The sequence below is a fragment of the Fukomys damarensis genome, unplaced genomic scaffold (assembly GCF_012274545.1).
Source record: "Fukomys damarensis isolate Sample0158 unplaced genomic scaffold, DMR_v1.0_HiC HiC_scaffold_9, whole genome shotgun sequence".
NCBI classification, from domain to species: Eukaryota; Metazoa; Chordata; class Mammalia; order Rodentia; family Bathyergidae; genus Fukomys; species Fukomys damarensis.
In genome coordinates this window covers 39,851,643-39,869,882 of record NW_022900921.1, presented here as the reverse complement: position 1 = coordinate 39,869,882, position 18,240 = coordinate 39,851,643, and the positions used below count along the sequence as shown (strand labels likewise).

Below are 18,240 nucleotides of genomic sequence, written 5' to 3'. Positions count from 1 at the left end.
TTGAGCATCTAAGCTGTTCCCACCTACTCCATTGTCCACATACATTCTATTGTATGTGTTTCGTAGACCCTTTGGTCCCCATCAGTGAAACCTGATGGCAAGGGGATCTAGTTGTATTCACGGAAGCACCTGAGATGTTCGAATAGCGGCAACAATCTCTTTTAAAGTACCAGGGTTCTCTGTTCTCAGTCTCCATGGATCCAAACAGTCTCCTGGTGAAGAGGTAAAGGACAAACTTCTCCAAAGTCATATTTTTAAGTTAAAGAGTATGTGAGTCAAATCTAGATCAAACCAAGGATAGTGTAAAGTTCTACTGAAGTTAAAAAAAAATCAAATACACATAAGCCAGCACCTCAAATGCAGAACGAGATCCATGTGGCTCTGCATGTTCCCACACAAAGGCTGGCCACGAGGACAGTGTCGGTCCAGCCGACCAGCAGAAGAGTGTGACTCAGCCTGGTGTTCTGGACAAAGAAAGTCACCGTGCTCACCTGAAGGGCATCATTGCCCAGAAAGACAGAATCAGGACAGGGAAGCTGATGCTTTGGGATGAATCTTTTCCTGGTGGGGTGGAGGGATGGAAGAGCTTAGACACACTGAGGGCCAGGAGTCTGAAGGGCTCTAGGAGGAGGAAGGTAGCCACCTGTGTGGAAGAAAGAACGCACATGCACAAAAAGCATGCGCACGCTTGGAGAAAGCCAGGCCCATGTGTGAAAAACAGTGGACACCTGCGTGGAATGTGTGGAGCTTGAAGAAAGCCCAGTGTGTGCCCTTGACCCTCAGCGTGGGGGACAGAACAAGTGTGCAAAGAATCTGACAGAATGTGTGGAGTTGGGATTGTCCACAGACTCACAGCTGTGGCCACACAGCCATAGTGAGAGGAAGCCAGGACTCAGCCTGAGATTTTGACTCCGAATCTGTGCGGACACAGTTCCTGGTCTCTTAATTCTCTCTGCATGTCCCCCACTGAGACTGCCATATCCACTCAGGAAAACCAAACCAACACATGAATACTCAAGCCCTCTCCTCTCAGGATAGACCTATTCTAGTGAGGGAATACGCCTTGCCACTTGGCACGCCCCCTAGTTCCTCTGTCCCCTTTGCTGGCCACTCCCTCACAATCACATGTGTTCATCTCCTGCCACCATGGTCTCTGCAAACCTTGTTTCACAATCCATGAGTAAACAGATGCACAGTGGAGTCCCCTTCCCAGATACAGTATGACACAGCTCAGCTGCCCCTGGGAGCAAACCAAGAGGGAAGCAGATGGTGGGATTCCTTGGATGTCAAAGTCAGAGGGGACCAGTCACAGCTGGGGTCGGAGAAATGCCCTGTGTTGGGAGAAAGTGGCAAAAAGATACTGATTCGTATAAGAACAGCCAGAATATTGAACACCTACTATGACCTACCACATACAGCACTTTCTGAGAATTTTCCTACAATAATTGCCTTCATCCTTGGAACAGCCCTCTCTGGTAACCATTTTATATTCCCAGTTTACAGACTAGGAAACTGAGCTGAGCACTGAGTGACTGCCACGCTGCAGCAGGTAGCTGGCAAAGAAAAGGATGGGCCAATGGGGGCTTCATCACGGGCTCTGTGGTCTCTCTAAGGACAGAAGGTTCATGAATCTAGAGCACACAGTTCAACACCTGGGGAGGAACCAGGGGCAAAATCCTGGAATATGTAGTGTCGTGTCAGGGGAGGGACAGCACACACAGCCCCTCACACGTGGCAGATGTCATCTGTGCCTGAGATGGTTTCTGTTGTGCTGAAGATGGTATTTGAACAGTGCAGGGCAAGAGAGAGGAAGGCTCAGGCCTGGAGTGCCACTGGACACATTTAGGGCCTGTCACCTTATTCCCCAAAGTGCCTGTGTGTTTCTTAGCATCTGTGCCTGAGCATGGTTTAGTGATTCTTCCTTCAAAAGCTGTCCAAAGCCAAGCTTGGGGGACTTGTAGGACACCAGCAGGAGCCAGTCTCATGTTTCTGCACATCAGTCTAGTTCATCACAGGAAGGACTTTGTGGAAACACAGTTGTCCCACTTTATCCACGCAAGAGCCATTCCAAGACGTCCAAAGATGTCTGAAACTACTGACAGCATCTAACCTTATATATCCTGTTTTTTCTTAGATATCTATACCTGTGACAAAGTTGAATTTATAAAGTTAGCACCGTAAGAGATGAATACTAATAATAAAATAGGACAGGTGTAATAGTGTACTGTCCTTATATTGCTAGCATCATTATTCTTATGCCGTGGGCCATTAGTACATAGAATAAGGATTACTTGAACTCAAATACGGTAATTGATGCTTTGACAATCTGGTTACAGAGAGGGCAGCTAAGTAACTAATGGATAGTAATTAATATCCCTGCAGTCCTGTCTGTACTCTCCTCTGGAATCCATCTTGCCAGGGCCAAAGCCTCCTCTGTCCCCACTGCCCCAGCCACCTCAGAATCCCCTCCAAGGCCCCAGTAGCCACCCCATTCATAGCCAATACAGCATGGATAACTGGACAAAGGGGTGATGCCCCAGGGAAGGGAGAACAGGACTGAGAGACTTCATCACACCATGGGGCACAGCACACAATTTAAAACTAATCAACTGTTTCTATCTGGAATTAAATGGTTTTTTGGACTGCATTGATTGTGGGTAATTGAAACCAGAAAAGAGAAACCACAGACAGGGAAACCATTGGAAAGCTGTCCATGTCCATGCAGGAAACTTCATTCACAGAAATTGTAGCTAGTAGCTATGCGTGCCTACAGATTTAAATTTAAATTAATTGACATTAAAACTTCCAGTTGAGTTCCTAGTCACACTGGCCACATTTCTGTCACTCGGCAGCCACCTGTGGCTTGTGGCAAGGGCACTGGGCACCCAAATGAAGAAAAGTTCCATCATTTCAGAAGGTTCCATTGGACAATGCTGCTTGGGAAGCCACAAGAAGTCACCACATGCCTTCCCCGACCCTCAGGGCTTTCGCTTTATGTCTCCTCTTTGTGCCTGAAGCACCTTCCCCAGCCCAGACTTAGAAGCCCAGTGGTGCCTTGCTGGGTGGCAGGACTGTCCCACAAAGGCTGGGCACACATGGTGGCTGGTGCAATAACACATTTCTGAGGCTGAAATGAGCTGAGCGGGCTGAGCATACCAACAGTATCCAAAGGCCAAACCACTCCTAGTTGAACTAGTTTTATTTCAGCAGTGACATCTCCTACCTCCCTCTGCACCATTCAGGCCAATCAACTGTAAAAACAGTCCAATCTCCAGGCAAAATGCCTACTCTCCTGAAGGCCTTTGGCCACCTGCCCGCTCTGCCATCTTTAGCACCAGCTTCCTTCCTCCTACTTGTCTAATGATTTCAATAAGGCTGCTGGAACTCCAGCTGTCATCTCTCATTTCAGGCAGGAGACAGAAAGGAAGTGGTGAACAAATGGCTAATTATGTCTCTTAAATATTTGTTTCATTTAAAGAGCTTTATCAGAATCTCCAGCAAACCCTTTCAGCCTAAATCTTTCATTGACCACCCTATCTGTAAAGGAGCATGAGAACCCAATTTTTAATGGGAAACATTGCTATCCTTGACAACATAAACATTATTTTTGAAAACCTAGAAAGCAGAGGAAAATGGACATGGGACAGTGACCAGAAGTCACTCTAGCTAGATTTGCACTAGTATTCTTTGTCCTGAGAACCCAACTGTGGATGCTTGTCTCCTCAGTGACTAGGTTCACTTGGAAAAATAACCAAAAGTAATAGAAAAAGAACCAAAGAGACAGGGTTTCACTATGTAATTCAGGCTGGTATTGAGCTCACTAGGCAGCCCAGGCTGGCCTCAAACTTGCAGTGATCCTCCCTCCTGCCTCAGCCTCTCAAGTGCTGGAATTCCTGGTGTGCGCTGTTGCACCTGGCACATTTGGTAAATATTTATCATTCACTAATAAAATGATAAGGACAATCCCACATTGTCCTGCTGACCAAATGGCACTGGTTGCTGGCTCTGTTCTGGGTCCCTTTGCACAAAGGATGACACTTGGTCCTCACAGACTCGTATGTACATGGCAGATTCTGTCCCTATCACCCATGCTGTTCAGATGAGGAGTGTGGGGCACAGAGAGATAAAGGGAGGTCCTGCTGTTAGTGAAAGTGGGCACCTGGGCTACCAGATATCAGCCTCGCCATACTGTAGGGCTATTGTCAGTGCCCAGAGGACAGGCGGGGGACAGAAGCATCCTTGCCTAGGACACCCCTCACCTAGAGCAGTGCACCTGCCCACATAGGAAACCGTGGAGACTCGGTTCAAGCTGAGCCTCCCTCTGAAGCTGTGCCTGTTTTTCTGGCATGCTGTCCTCCCCGCCAGTGCTTCCTGTGTCAGGACATGTCCTCTGTCCAGGAAACCTCCAGAGCTGGCTCCAGGGCCCAGCTGCCATTAGACACAGAGCCTTGTGGCTCTTGGCTCCAAGGACGTGGAGTCTGTTCATAATTCAGCCTGCTCAATGACTGAGGAACAGAGGCAGTCACATTCCCTGTTTCCTGTCAGCACAGCCAAGGCCAAAGGACTCCTAAAGATGCTATAGGCTTCCAAGGAGGGAGTTTGCTGTTATTCCACCATGGGCTTAATATCCAGGAGGCTTAACCTCTTTCCTCCTAATTCCCTCCTTCCCCTGTTGATCTTGCCCTGTACAACTTGCTTTCTATCTGAGAAAAGTACAAACAAGGGAACAGAACCCCTTTTCTGTGTGACAGCAAGTACGCCTGACTCTTTTTGAAGTTGCTGCTTAAATTTGCCTTAATGTCTGCCTGAATACAGAAACACCCATGCACCCCTCACATAGTTTGTCCCTTGTCCATTGAGAAAAGCTAAAATGACGTTTTGTTAAAAATTCCAGTATTTTTAGTATGACAATTTTTTTTCTTGTTACCAGAGATTGAACTTGGGACCTTGTGCTTGTGAAGTAGTTTGCAGAACCACTGAATTAAATAAATGCCAGGCCCTTAGTATGACAATATTTTAAAAGACCAGGTGGGGGAAGGGCAGAAGTGTTCACTTTCAGGGTAATCAGCGTGGAAAGCAGAAGATGAGCAGAAAAACCACAGTGGTGCGATCTGCCACCGCCCTTAGCTTTTCTGATCACACCAGATGCAGTGACATCTATGTTTTCATCAGAAGGAATCCTCTGAGAGCAGCCAAGCCCACTTCTCCTTCCTGCCAACTTCCTGGGCCCAACTTCCTGCCAATTTGTTGTTGGCTTTTCCTTGCCTGAGCTCTATGATCCCCAGAACCTTCTAGAATCTTTAGGGCTCTGAGTCTCTGACCCCCAGGCCCAGCCAAGCAGGCAAAGAGGGATCCTTAAGGTCATGAATGACCACTACAGGGACACCATAGTGACCACCCTAGCCCAACACACACACACAGAGCAGCACCATCTATCACCTATCAACATGCAGTCTCAGCACTGAAAGCCTGATTGTCCAGAGTGGGGTCGTCAGAGCATCTGAACCTTGGGTTTGATAGGAACCACCTTGAGAGCATAGCCATCCAAAGGATCTGTGGGCTGGACTGACGCTTTGCCTTTTTTCAGAAAGCTGTGCACCCGCATGTCACCTTTGGAATTGATGAGCAGAGGCCACGCCATACTCACTCTGGTCTAGTTTTAAGTGTTTCTTACTTAACTTTTTCAATATGAGTCACCTCCTCATATTTTGATGATTTTCAAATAACGAGGATCTGGGTGGCTCACACAGAACTGGGCTGTGCCCTTGCGCTGCCTGCCACCTGCCCGTGTGGATTACACACAAGCCCTGCTGGTCACCTGTGATTCTGGTTTCTCCTGCGCCGAGTGTCTATGAGGGACTTCCCTGTCACTTGTGCATCTTGGAAGGGGCTGCTGTGTGTGAGAATCCTAGGACTTTGAGTGAGGCAAGTGACCTTCCTTCCCATTGTGATCACTGGGGACACTGGAGGGTGTCAAAAGAGTGCACATAAGTTACCACTGTGTGCTTGGGGCTGAACAGATGGGAGCTGACCTTTTGTTATGATGCTGGTGACAGCAACAATAGTACGGCATCCAGGACCCCAGGTTCCCTGGAGACAAACAAGGAGCATTCCCTATTTGCCTAACCATTAATCCTCTGAGAATGCAAGACTTGCTCTGGGCTTGGGGATACAGGAGGAAGCTCACTACTGAGTCTGAGAATCAACTCCTGATGGATTCCTAAGGACAAAAGGACCCATGTAGATACCAAAGTGCCCAGTTCCACCCCTGAACAAGTGAATTTGTCCCTCACAGTTGTGTACTAACCACAAACTCACAAGGCTCATAAGGCTGGTACAATTACCCTCATTTCACAATGAAGAGGGTGGGACACTGAGAATTTAAGGAACTCGTCCTATACAGGGGTGAATGCCTTAAATGGCTGCCAGTGGTGGGGACACAGCTAGGCAAGAGGTGCTGAGAGCCCAGCTCCCACTGTGACATGCAGGGAGTGGGAGGTAGGATCACCAAGTCACCAGCAGTTCCCTGGGTAGAGGGCACCATGACAACAGGACCCTGGACAACTTCCTGATGTCACCATACTGGAGGCATTTTCCTTTTACAGTAGATATCCTTTTAAACTACGTGCTAGTTTCCACCATGAAATGCATCCCTCTTTACCACTCTCTGCAGCCACACCGGACTGTGCCCCTCTGATAGTTGGAAACACCTGGGCGGCAGAGCCTGTTCAGACAGGCCCTGTTTTCATTCCATTGGTGACCTTGCTGCTTGCCTTATGAAACAACTCTTTCTGAGGCTGGCATGTTGGTTCTCCTCTAGCTTGTCTCTCCTGTAAGAAGTGACTCGAGTCCCAGAATCCACACAACTGCCTGAATCCTCCATGGAAGAACACAGCCAATGTCCAGACCAAAAGCAGCCAGCTCGAATGCTCATCCAGTGGCACTCCTAGGAGTGGCAGGCCCCACAGGGAGGACCTGTAAAAGGACCAGCACCTTCTCTGGGATGGGAACTAGAGTGTGGTCTGCATACCCTGGGACCCACTGTAATCTGCAGCTTGCCTTTGTAGTTTCATCTCCATGAAGGTGGCATTCCTCTGGCACTTACAAAGGTGACTCACCAAAAGACACTCAGGGCTGGCCTGCCGCCTTGTGAAGAGCTGGTGTCTGCCCTGCAGAGCTGATTCGCAGCCCTCAGGAACCCTCCCTGCTGACCATGGAACATCAGGATCCTTTTAAAATGATCTAACTAATCCAGAGCTCACCAAATGCCTTCAAGGCCAGGAGACTGAAGACCAAGTAACTAATAATATTTATGAATCCCTTCTACATCAGACCTCTGCTCTGAGTTCTAGGCAGGCACTAACTCCCTGAGACTGGGTCATGATCTGGAGGCTCCATCATCCTGGGGGCCGAGCCTCCCTCAAATGGCGCCATCCAAGGCTTGTGGCCCAGGGTGTGGCAAGGCCTGTGATCTGGAGGGTGGACCCCACCCATGGTTATCTCAACACAGAAAAACAATGCTGAGCAAACAGAACCCAAAAGGGACAGAGCCACTCAGCTCCATAGTTACCCTGAGCTGCCCACCCACAGCCCCAGCTATTCATTTTTTTTTTTTTAATTCTTTCAACCTTTCTCTCACTGCTTCTAAGAAGAGCAAGTGAGGCGCTGGGGAAGTTTTCCCCTCAGAACCTTACTCTCAGATGTTAAACTGGCTGAATCTTCCCACATGGCCGGTCACTAGCAGAATGCCAGCTTTCAAGTCCATGCCCGATTCTCCTGCCTCACCCCTGGGCATCTGTGACTTTGGAGGCAGGGCATCAGCCCAGGATGCTGGGGGCAGCTGCAGCTATGGGCACCCTGGCCCTGCCAAAACAGGGTGGTTTGCATTTAACAAACTGTCCAACCAGTTCCTCAAAGCAGAACCTAAAAGTCATCAACCAGAGCCAAAGGAGATGCCGAGGAAGCCAAACGTGTGTCTCTGACAGTGGCAGTCCTTGGAAGGGGGGGTGGTCCCAGCTGCAGCCTGGAGGAGCCGAGACAGCTGAGAGCTCATCCCCTGAGCTGAAGTGACATTCAATGCTGCCGTGAACAGAAGACGGCAGCGGTGCAGCCAAGCCCTGGGGGCTGGGGGACCCCTGCTATGCTGGGGGAGGGGGTCAAAGCTGCCCCAAATATAGAAAGCAGTGCTGACTCATTACCCCAGGAAGCCCACACACTCAAATGCCAGCACTAAAAAAGCTCCCTGTCATGCCCTGCTGGCTGGGGTGCTGCTTTTTAAGCAAATTTTTTAAAAAAATGTTTATCATAAAGTATTTATGACATTTTAACCGTTTCATTTACAGTAACCAGAACGACATTTTAAGCATGTTTCCTGTATTTTACCTGACAGTAAAGCTAACCTCCATCAGAGTAGTAACTCTGAGAAACAGCCACCAAGGTCAAGTCTGATCTCAATCACTTCAAACAAGCCCATCCTCAGCCATCCTCCTTCCAGTCCCCCATCCTAGCCCTCAGAATATTTTTCATTCTCATTTTTGCCACTGAGTGTGATTTTCAGCATTCGGGGGAAGGAAAAGACATAAAACGAGCTCCTGGGGTGATTCATGCACATTTGGAGAAGGAAGCCAAAGATCTGCCTTGTCTTTGCTTCTCTGGCATTGAAGCCGGAAAGTCAGGCAGCTCAGATGGGCCGCTCAGACCAGGCGGCCAGAAAGGGCTCAGGACTCTTTCCTCCACCGCGGAGAAGCGGAAGCTCACTCAACCTCAGCAGCCCTGGGTTAGCACAGCTTCACCCACCTCCTTCTCCAAGCTCCACCACTGGCTTCTGGAAAGGAGTCCTTGGCAGCTCATTTTCCAGTCAAGAACCGCTATCTCTTCCATCTGTTCCAAGACGGTGTACAGTGTAGAGAGCACCCACGCTCCCCAGTGCACGGCTGGCAGCTCCCCAGAGAGCCGGGCTTAAACAGTCGCTATGAGGGTGAGGGCAAAGGGAGCCACTTATCAAAATTACAGATCTGCAAAGTCGGAACGAAACGAAACACAGTGTCCACCCCAGGACACAACAGCTTTGACACAGCTCAGACCCTGCAGCACATGCAGAATTCATGGGAAAATGTCAGAAACATACTCACCAGGGAGAAGCTGAGGGCTCCACCTCCTCAGGAACTGAGCTGTGACTGTCCCCAAGGCATACACGGGCTCAGGCACAGCTGCTGTTGTTGCTTTGAAACTTACAAAGCAGCCACCATACAGTCACTTTAGTTCCCCCCATTCCCAATGATGTCCACACGATTACGACCAAAAAAAAAAAAAAAAAAAAGGCGCACACACCTCAGCCTACATTCTCATTGGGACGAGATGACTCATGCTGACTCAGAGCGGCCACTTCCTCTCCCGACATTCTCTTCATACTTGTGAGCCCTGCTGGTCTGGTTCCCAGGGTCTCCACCGCCCTTCTGGAATGAACAGCCCGCCTGACCCCACATGCCTGTAGCCCAGGGATTGGCTGCACTGGGGAAATGCCTTATTAAGGGAACTTGGGAACAACTGAAAAATGCATGAATCTCATGTGCATTTGAATGTCAAATACACACTGAAACTTGTAAGGAGTGCAGCAAAGTCCCAAGAGGGAAAGGGCAAGATGCTGGCTAATTCTCTAAGGCATCTGGGTTTTGCTCTGCCCTGCTAACTTGATTTCAGTGCAAGCTCTTTCCTGTATCTCCTCTGACCTTTAAAAATCCAAGGGTTCTAAAATCAGCATCTCCCAAGGTGCTTGGATGAAGGTATGGCACTCTGACTTTTGAAAACTGCCGTTCAGTGTTTACATGCAAGAAGCAGGAGCTGCCCAGTTCTCTTTTGAATGATGCAGAGGGCGGGGCTGTCTTCCACCGCTTGAAGCATTTTTCAATTTTGAGAAGCCCTGGAGAGAGGCTCGGCAGCCTCTTGTGAAGTCACTAAGGGCTGCTGTGACTGCATTTAGCTGACTGGTGGCTTTTGGAGAATGACACACGTAAGATCCCAATGAACATTAGTGCCCTGATAGCCTTTTTGGACTTAGCACCTTTTGCTATGCAGACCCTAGTCTGAGGTCCCCATGGCTATGAACAGATGTTTCATTTGGGAGAACAGAGACCAGGGGAACCTGAGGGGTGCAGAGCTGTGTCTCTTTGTGACTATCCTTGTCCTGGAGGGGCCAGAGGGCCCATCTCCATTGACTCTTATTAAGTCAACTCATTAAATTGTGTGAGAACTGGGAAAAAATTAATAATGAAAAGAAGTAACATCAGGGATGAAAGAAATCTGAAGTAGCTGGGAAACAACCACACCCTCCTGCCACTTTACAGTGGTCTCTTCCACAGCACTGCTGTTACAATGAACCTTCTGGGACATTATAGGACAGGGCCTTCACACCATAGCCAAGGCTTCTCCTGGAGCAGCAACTGGAGTTATGGCCATAGAGGGACAGTGGGAGTGTATCGTCCCCTTACAGTGCTGCATTAGAAAACCCCGTAAGTGCGGTGTAACTTGAGCGTCTCTTCCTCCTTGTTACTTGGGGAGCTTCTCTTCCTCCTTTGCTTCCCATCTTGGCTAGATATGGGGAGAGGATATTAGGCTGAGCAGGAGGAGGCTAAGCCCGACATGACACTCCCGTAAACGGAGCACTCATGAAGGTATGTGAGCTCATACCTATGCCCCATGTTGCTAAGGTGGAAGTTTCTGGAGTGGATTCTTTTAACTGGCTCATTTCTGCACCTTCCACCAGAAAGGGATCAAACATGACATTTTAAACACTGCTAGTTTGAAAACACTCTGTAAACATCTTCATATTTTTTTCTCTGAAGAAAATAATACCATAAAAAATGAGGTTGGGCTGAGGAAGTAGCTCAGTGGGAGAGTGCTTGCTTAGCATCCCTGAGGCCCTGGGTTCAATCCCTGGTACAATAAATAAAGAAATGTTAGGTTTCATTGAATTTTTAAGAATTGCACTGCTAAGGAGATTGAAGTCTGAAGATCCGCATTCCAGGGTATCACAAAATTCTTACAAAGACTGGTGACTGACATTTAAAAGTAGCTACAGGGGCAGGAGAGCTCCAGACTGAACCTAGGGTAACCGGACCTGAGCATAGCCCTGTGTGGAGGAAGGTGACGAGGCAGGGGAGTAACAGGAACAGCCCCCCACCCTCCGGCACCCCAGGGCCCAGGCCTAGTACAGCCTGCCTGGTTTCAAGCTCATGTTCTTAACCAGACAAATTCCCCCACGGAACTTCGGACACCTTTGTTCACACCCTTCACTCAGAACGTGCTGTTCTACGTTCTGCGGGCACAGGGGAAAACAGAAGGACTCTTTGCTGACTTGGAAATAAATCAAAATCCTAACCTTGAAATGACCTATCCCTTAAACCTGTATCAATTCTATTGAATGGAAAGGATAAAGAAGCCAAATACAGTGCTGCACACCTGTATTCCCAGCACCCTGAGAGGCTGAGGCAGAAGGATTCTGAATTTGAACTCAGTAACACTGTGAGACTTGTCTCAAAAGTTTTAAAAAGGACTGGGGATAGCTCAGTTCAAAGGCCTTAGGTTTAATTCCCCAGGATGAACAAAAAAAAAAAAAAAAAAAAAAAAGGAAGAAAGGAAGGGAGAGAGGGAGGGAGGAAGGAAGGGCAGACCAATTAATGACACACTGGGTACTTCTCATGGAGCTGCGCAGTGCTTTCCTATACAAAGGACCCATGGTCAGCAGAGGTTTTGATACTGTTTCCTTTCTCTAGAACCAACAGAAAACTCATCCTCATTTCTAATCTGCCCCCCTTCTCTGCCCTCACCTCTTTCCTAGGATTTTGCTCCCAAATCCAGTCATCTGTCTCTCTCCAACATCTTCCTGTCCATGGGCTGAGACACAGACTCAAGCCTCCTTCCCCATCTTAGCCCATCGCTGAAAACACTGTGCTGCAGGTAGGGAAGCGGTAAAGAAATTTGTTCTGAGTTGTGGCTTTAGTCCAAGATTGGGGTGCCACATCTGGTGGTGGCTGAGCCCCCAGGTGGTGCAGGGGTCTCTCTCACACAGAGAGAGTCCCATCCAGCTGGCCTGTCCAGCAGCCCCTCTGCAGACAACCACAAGTGGATGAATCCAAACTCTCCTTAGGGCAGAGTGCCCACCTGCCCCACTCTAACATCTCATAGTGGGGGTTAAATGTCACTGGAAGTTTCAGAAAGGATGAGCCATGTTCTAGCCGCAGCATCTCTGCCTCTGATGTGTGGAACAGACACCATCGTGAACCCCATGAAGCCCCTACTGCCAAGGGTAGCAGCTTCCACATTTGGTTGCCATGGACTCCAGTTCCTAGTCATAGGAGAGTCCCGACTGGGGAAAAAAAAAGACCAGGAAAGCTATTCCTGAACATTATCAGTGGTTCCCAGAGGGTTTCCCAGGCATATGTCAGCACATGCTGCTTCTAGCCAGTGACCAGCTCCTGGTCTCCAACTGGGGCAAAGCCCAGGACTATAGTGATAATCACCCAGGGAAGCAGGAGCCAGGGAGCAGAGGAACATCTGAAAGGGAGGTGATGGGATCTGAGAGTTTTAGCATCAGTGTTTGCTTCCTCCTATGGTGGAACTTGAACATTGTGGTGCATCTTTGATCTAAGCATCTTAAATGCATTGTGATATGGTCTGTGAAATGAGACCAAGGAGCTCACTACAGGAGAGAAGCAGCCCAGGCCCTGCAGCTTTGAGAGGTCTCGGGGGAGAGAAGGAGGAGGCAGAGTGGGTGCAGAGCAGTGCTGGCGAGGGAGGAGGACGACAGGAGAACCCAGCATTGCAAGGAAAGGCAGGAAGGGGCTCAAAGGAGGGGACACTGGTCACTGGCCTGGTGCCTGCTGAGAGGCCAGAAGGATATCCTTGCTGTGGGAGGGGTGAGGGTCTATGTGGAGTCAGGAGAGAAGAGGGGAGAGAGAGAGACAGACAGGAGAGCAACAGCACTTCACTTCCTAGAAATGGGGCTGGAGCAGCGCGGGCAAGGGGGTCAGAGAGGTTTCCTGTCCCACTGAGGTGGGAGAAATAACAGCCATCTCTGCTTGTGGATAAAAACGGTTAAGTAGAAAGAGCAAACTGATGATGTGGCAAGAACCGTGGGGAATGTGGCATCATAGGAGCAAGGAGTAGGCCTTAGCAGGGGCCCACAAGTGAGCTTTGCCCAGAGAAACCCCACACAAGCCAGCCCCTCCAATACCTCCATGTTGATCGATGCCACCCTGGCTGGGGGGGGGTAGAGTCCATCCAGATTTCTGGCCAACAGAACCATGCACTAGTAAATGGGGGTTGTGTAATTTGTTACACAGCACTAAAAAACTCATACACTTGGCCTATTTGCGAAATGAGGACAATAATAATTCCATCCTTAAAGGGTCACATGAGAATTAAAAGTTAACGCTCTTTAGGTGTTTAAATTATAAAAGCACCATCTCTGTGTATTGGCTTTTATTCATGTGTGTCATTGAGCTGATAGAAGCCTCAGGAGATGTGTGGTTGGTTATTTGAAAGTTTTCCTTCCCCTGCAGCGTTTGAGTCAGAAGCCACAGTCAAAAGTCTAGAATTTAAATAAGTGAATCACACACTGTGTAGCATCTTTTATGAATAAGGTGCACAGTCATAAAATATTACTTAACAGACCAGCCCATGATAAGGAAAGATGTCAGGACAAAGAAAACAACAGGCAGGAAATTTGGAATTCAAGCATTCCACAAATATTTAATAAATGTGCACCAGATGCCAAGCTCTGACCTGGCAGGAAGTAGACAAGACACAAAAGGCCTCTGTTCTGTGGAAGCTCATGTTCTGGTGATGAACAAAAAGATGCACACCAGAAAATAGTAGGAGCTAGGAGAAAAATAGGACAGGAGAAGAATTAGTATAGAAGGACTTGTGATGGCTGGCCACTGGGACAGAGATGGGCTGGAAAAAGAACTAGGGAGGAGCTTAAAGTAAAAGCCAAATGTGATGAGGAAGCTGGAGGGCTGGGAACATGACATGGTCCTGTCTTGATTCCCCAAGGGTAACTTTCACTGCAAATGTAGAGCCCTTGTGAAGGACCAGGCCAGTTTGAGGTCCAGTTGGGGCTCTGATCTGCAGCAGAGATGGAAAGATGAGGCCCTATTGCCACAGTGTGTGAAGCAGAGCCGTGATGGATTGGGCCTATGGCCATAAAGGACACAGAACAACCAGGTGTCTCCCTTGATGCTTGGTTGGGCAAATGAATCACTTGCTGAGAAGGGAGGGTCCAGAGAGGGGACAGTGTGGGCTGAGTGGCAATCTGGGCTCTGTTCTGGCCATCTTTGTTGGGACAGGTCCATCAGACTCCCATGGAGACAATGCATGGAGAGGATGGTGAGCGTGGAATTCTGGGTGTAGGTTTATATGAGAAGCAAGTTTGAGAGTCAGTGGCATAGAAATTGGATGAAAGACCCAGCCTGGATGACAGACAGAGAGCACATACTTAAAGCCAAGAAGAAAAGAGAGATCAGTGCTCTCTGCCAGTGAGATCAGAGGAAACCCAAAAAAATTAGGAATCAAAAGCCAAGGAATAAAGATCTCAGACAGCAGCGTGCTCTAAAAGCTCCTGGACTGGGAGATGCCACCCTCAGCTTCTCCATGAGGGACACAGGAGTCTGGCCACAGGACATGGGGAGGGAATACAACCAAGAAGGCATGCGCAGTACCCACAGACAGCCCTTCACAAAAGGATCATAGAAATGGGGCAAAGGGTTCCTCAAGGCCTCACTAAATACAGTGACATCACTTCAGTGGCTGAGGCCCGGTCGTGACCTGTCAACTTCTGAGTTAAATGGATAAGGCAAGTGTTCCCACTGTCCTGAGAATGGAAATAGTATCTCAGCATGGAGTTGGTCCTGAGTATCATTCAGGCCCAGCAAATGCCTTAATGATGTTTTGAGGTTAGTTATATAGTCTGGTAAGACTGACTATTCTTTCAGAATGTTAACACAAAAGACACAAAGCAAAGTTATTACTAAGAAGCCAAGGCAGTTATAGTTCTCCATGTTTGGCTAACAGGAAGAACTTATAAACAGTTTCTTTCCATTTTAAGCAGCACCAGATGAAAGCCCTGATTGTTTTGCATGATCTGATGTTACTGGAACTCTCAGGCCTGATAACTAGCTGGACAAAACCCTTCACATCTAAATAATTCTTTGGTCTGATGCAGGCTGCCCAGAGAGCAGATGAAGCTCGTTCTCTGATGGGTCATCTTGATTCGTGGTTGAGTGATTTTTTTAACAGCTTCTTTATTTTCACTTCATTATTCGAGCCCCTAATGATTCCTTCAAAAACGCTACAAAGACATACATACCCCGAAGCAATCTGAGTTTGCACCTTGAAAAGCTCATTAACTAAAAACTCCAACTCTACTGGAAAGAAATCACACTTCTCTTGGCCACAGATGAGCTGTTGAACTTCTCCCGACCCTGAACTTGGCCAAATGCATTGGTCTACAGGGCTTCTCAGGGACAATTTTGAGTGCAGAGTTGTACCTAACAGTGGTCACCATAATAAAGGCTTAAAATGTTCCCAGGTGGGCACTTTGGTCCTGAATGCCACTCCACCCCCAGCGAGAATGAGAGAAGAAAGTCAGGTGGGAATCCCCAGGTCCTGCCGCCCCCATTCACCCCACTGTCATAGGACCTGCCTGCACTTCCTGCCACGTACCCACCCACCAGGCTCCACCACCTTCCCTGAACTGATTCTTTCACTTTTGTGATGACACAAAGCCACAGAATAGACTGCGCCACTCTGCAGTGTTCACATCTGCACAGTTTCTTGGATCCAGGTGGGGTTTAAGGGTTTGTCCCGGAGTCAAACACTCAGACTGGAACCCGACTGCCCAATTCAGTGGCCTTGAGAACATGTTGGCCTGGAGCCCCTGTTTCCCCTGTGTGAATGGAGAAGATCCAGAGGTCATAGGAGAGAATCCTCAGCCAGCCTCTGGTGTCAAGTAAATGAGATGATGCAGAGGGAGTGGGGAGCAGAGTGCCAGGCCTTAGCACTGGCTACTGGAGCTCTCTCCCGGACATGCTGTCCTTTTGTCTAACAGCATCCCTTCTAGGTGCTCTTGTGGTCCTGGAAGGTTTGTCATCCTCCTGTACCTCCCACCCCAAACCGTCCACTATTAGGCCTGGCTGCATATTACTGAAATACGTTTCTCTCTCATGTAAAAGCAGCCTGGCCTGGATAGCAAGGGCTGGTGGAGCAGCCCCAGAGAATCACTATGACCCCTGGGCTCTTGTCTTTCTGATTTTCATCTTCAAAGTGACTTCATAGTTCAAATTAGCTGCTGAAACTCCAGCCAGCAAATTCATATTTTCTACATGAACAATAAGAAGAAGTGAAGGACAAAAAAAACTGTGTAGCACACTCACTCCCATCCCCACCATTGTGGAGCTTCACTGAAACTTCACCACGATGTGTCCACCAGGCACAAAACAGTGCTCACATGGCTTTAAGCAGTTGCAAGCTAGCCTTGGAAATGTAGTTAAGCAAGAAGAGGAGAAAGATGTCAGGTAGGAGCCATCAATGTCCGCCATGGCATGGGGCCCAGGCTGGGCCATCAATATCCACAGGACACTAGAGAAGAGATAGTCCATGTTGCTTATGGGTCACAGGTGAAAGGACACAGCCTAGCCACACAGAAGGCACCATCAACACATAGAGCAACTTGAATAATGGACAGGAAGGAGCATGTACAGGACAGAGTCAGCCTCAGGCTTCGCTGGGTCAAACCATCCCTTAATCCGAATGCATTTGTGTAGTGTTAACTCAAAAACCAGAGTGATTGCTTTTATTTTAAGTAAGGGGTTGCTCTGCATGTTATTATTAATACTGGTGACGTCGGGAACTCCTTCAGATGAACTATCCTTCTGATCCCTTGCAAGGCCTTAGAACAAAAGCATCTGTCTCTTCCTGCAGCTGGCAATTTCTCATCCACCTCCTCTCCAAGAAAGTCCCTCCTGAGTCCTAAGGCCTGATTCCAAGGTCCCCACCCCCAGCTCCTTCCATCCACAGGTGCCTAAATGTCTTAATGGTCTCTCACACTTCACTGCAATCCTTCCCCTCCCACTAGACTGAAAGGACCTAGAGGGAAAATCCCATCCCACCCCCACACACTCCTACGCATGACCTTTCACTTCTGTCACAGGGTGGCTGAATGAGCTGCCAGTGGACCAGGGTTCAGTTTAGATGCAAACTCTGTCCACACAGGAGTCCCCTGAGCAAGGGCTGCTGGGGATGGACCACATCCTACCTCTGCTGCATCCCGGGGAAAAGACGGATAACAATGACACCTCTTTCAAGGGATCTTCCACAAGGCGTGACACTTAGTGAGAGCTCAGGTCGTGTTGGGCTCCCATATCAGGAGCATTTTGCTGCAAGCCATTGACTCTGACACATGCATTTCTTCTTCACATTGTGACATCCCTTACGCTATACGGTATACTGAAGTTTAATTTACAGAGTTTATATGTTTGCAAAAAAAATTATACTGCTTTGCAATTGATGTTGCTTAGAATTCAATGGAATCGTTATCAGGAAAGGAAGATAGAGTTCAGAGATTTAGGACTTCACAAAGCCAGAAATGTCAACTGCATATCAATCCCAAGTAGGAAGAGATGAGAATGAGCTAACAATTTTGCTGCAAGCCATTGACTCTGACACATGCATTTCTTCTTCACATTGTGACATCCCTTATGCTATACGGTATACTGAAGTTTAATTTACAGAGTTTATATGTTTGCAAAAAAAAAATCATACTGCTTTGCAATTGATGTTGCTTAGAATTCAATGGAATGGTTATCAGGAAAGGAAGATAGAGTTCAGAGATTTAGGACCTCACAAAGCCAGAAATGTCAACTGCATATCAATCCCAAGTAGGAAGAGATGAGAATGAGCTAACTTTAGAGGGGCCAAAGCCCATAGTGTCTCAGAAAGAGATGAAAGGAGAGGCCTGGCATGGACATGTTATGTCTCAGGAAAAATAAAGGTGCCATTAATTGACTAAAAGAAAGTTTCCAAGCAGCAAAAAAGGAAAGAAATGAAGTAAGTCTGAGGTGTGTGTCCTGACAAGAACTCAGGATGATTGCAGCCATGGAAAACTCACTGGAAGCCAGCAAATCATGAGCAGACTGAAAAATAAAGGCCATTATTTGACTAAAAGAAAGTTTCCAAGCAGGAAAA

General features: G+C 48.1%; 1 long non-coding RNA gene across 2 annotated transcripts in view; it reads right to left on the bottom strand.

Annotated features, from left to right (window-relative positions):
- The window catches only part of LOC104872012, a 179,467-nt gene extending 170,154 nt beyond the window's left edge, over window positions 1-9,313 (bottom strand). For both annotated transcript variants that reach the window (XR_004516432.1, XR_004516431.1), the window contains exon 1: window positions 9,132-9,313. This is a non-coding gene — a long non-coding RNA (uncharacterized LOC104872012). The remainder of the gene's footprint in view (window positions 1-9,131) is intronic.
- Window positions 9,314-18,240: the final 8,927 nt, after the last annotated feature.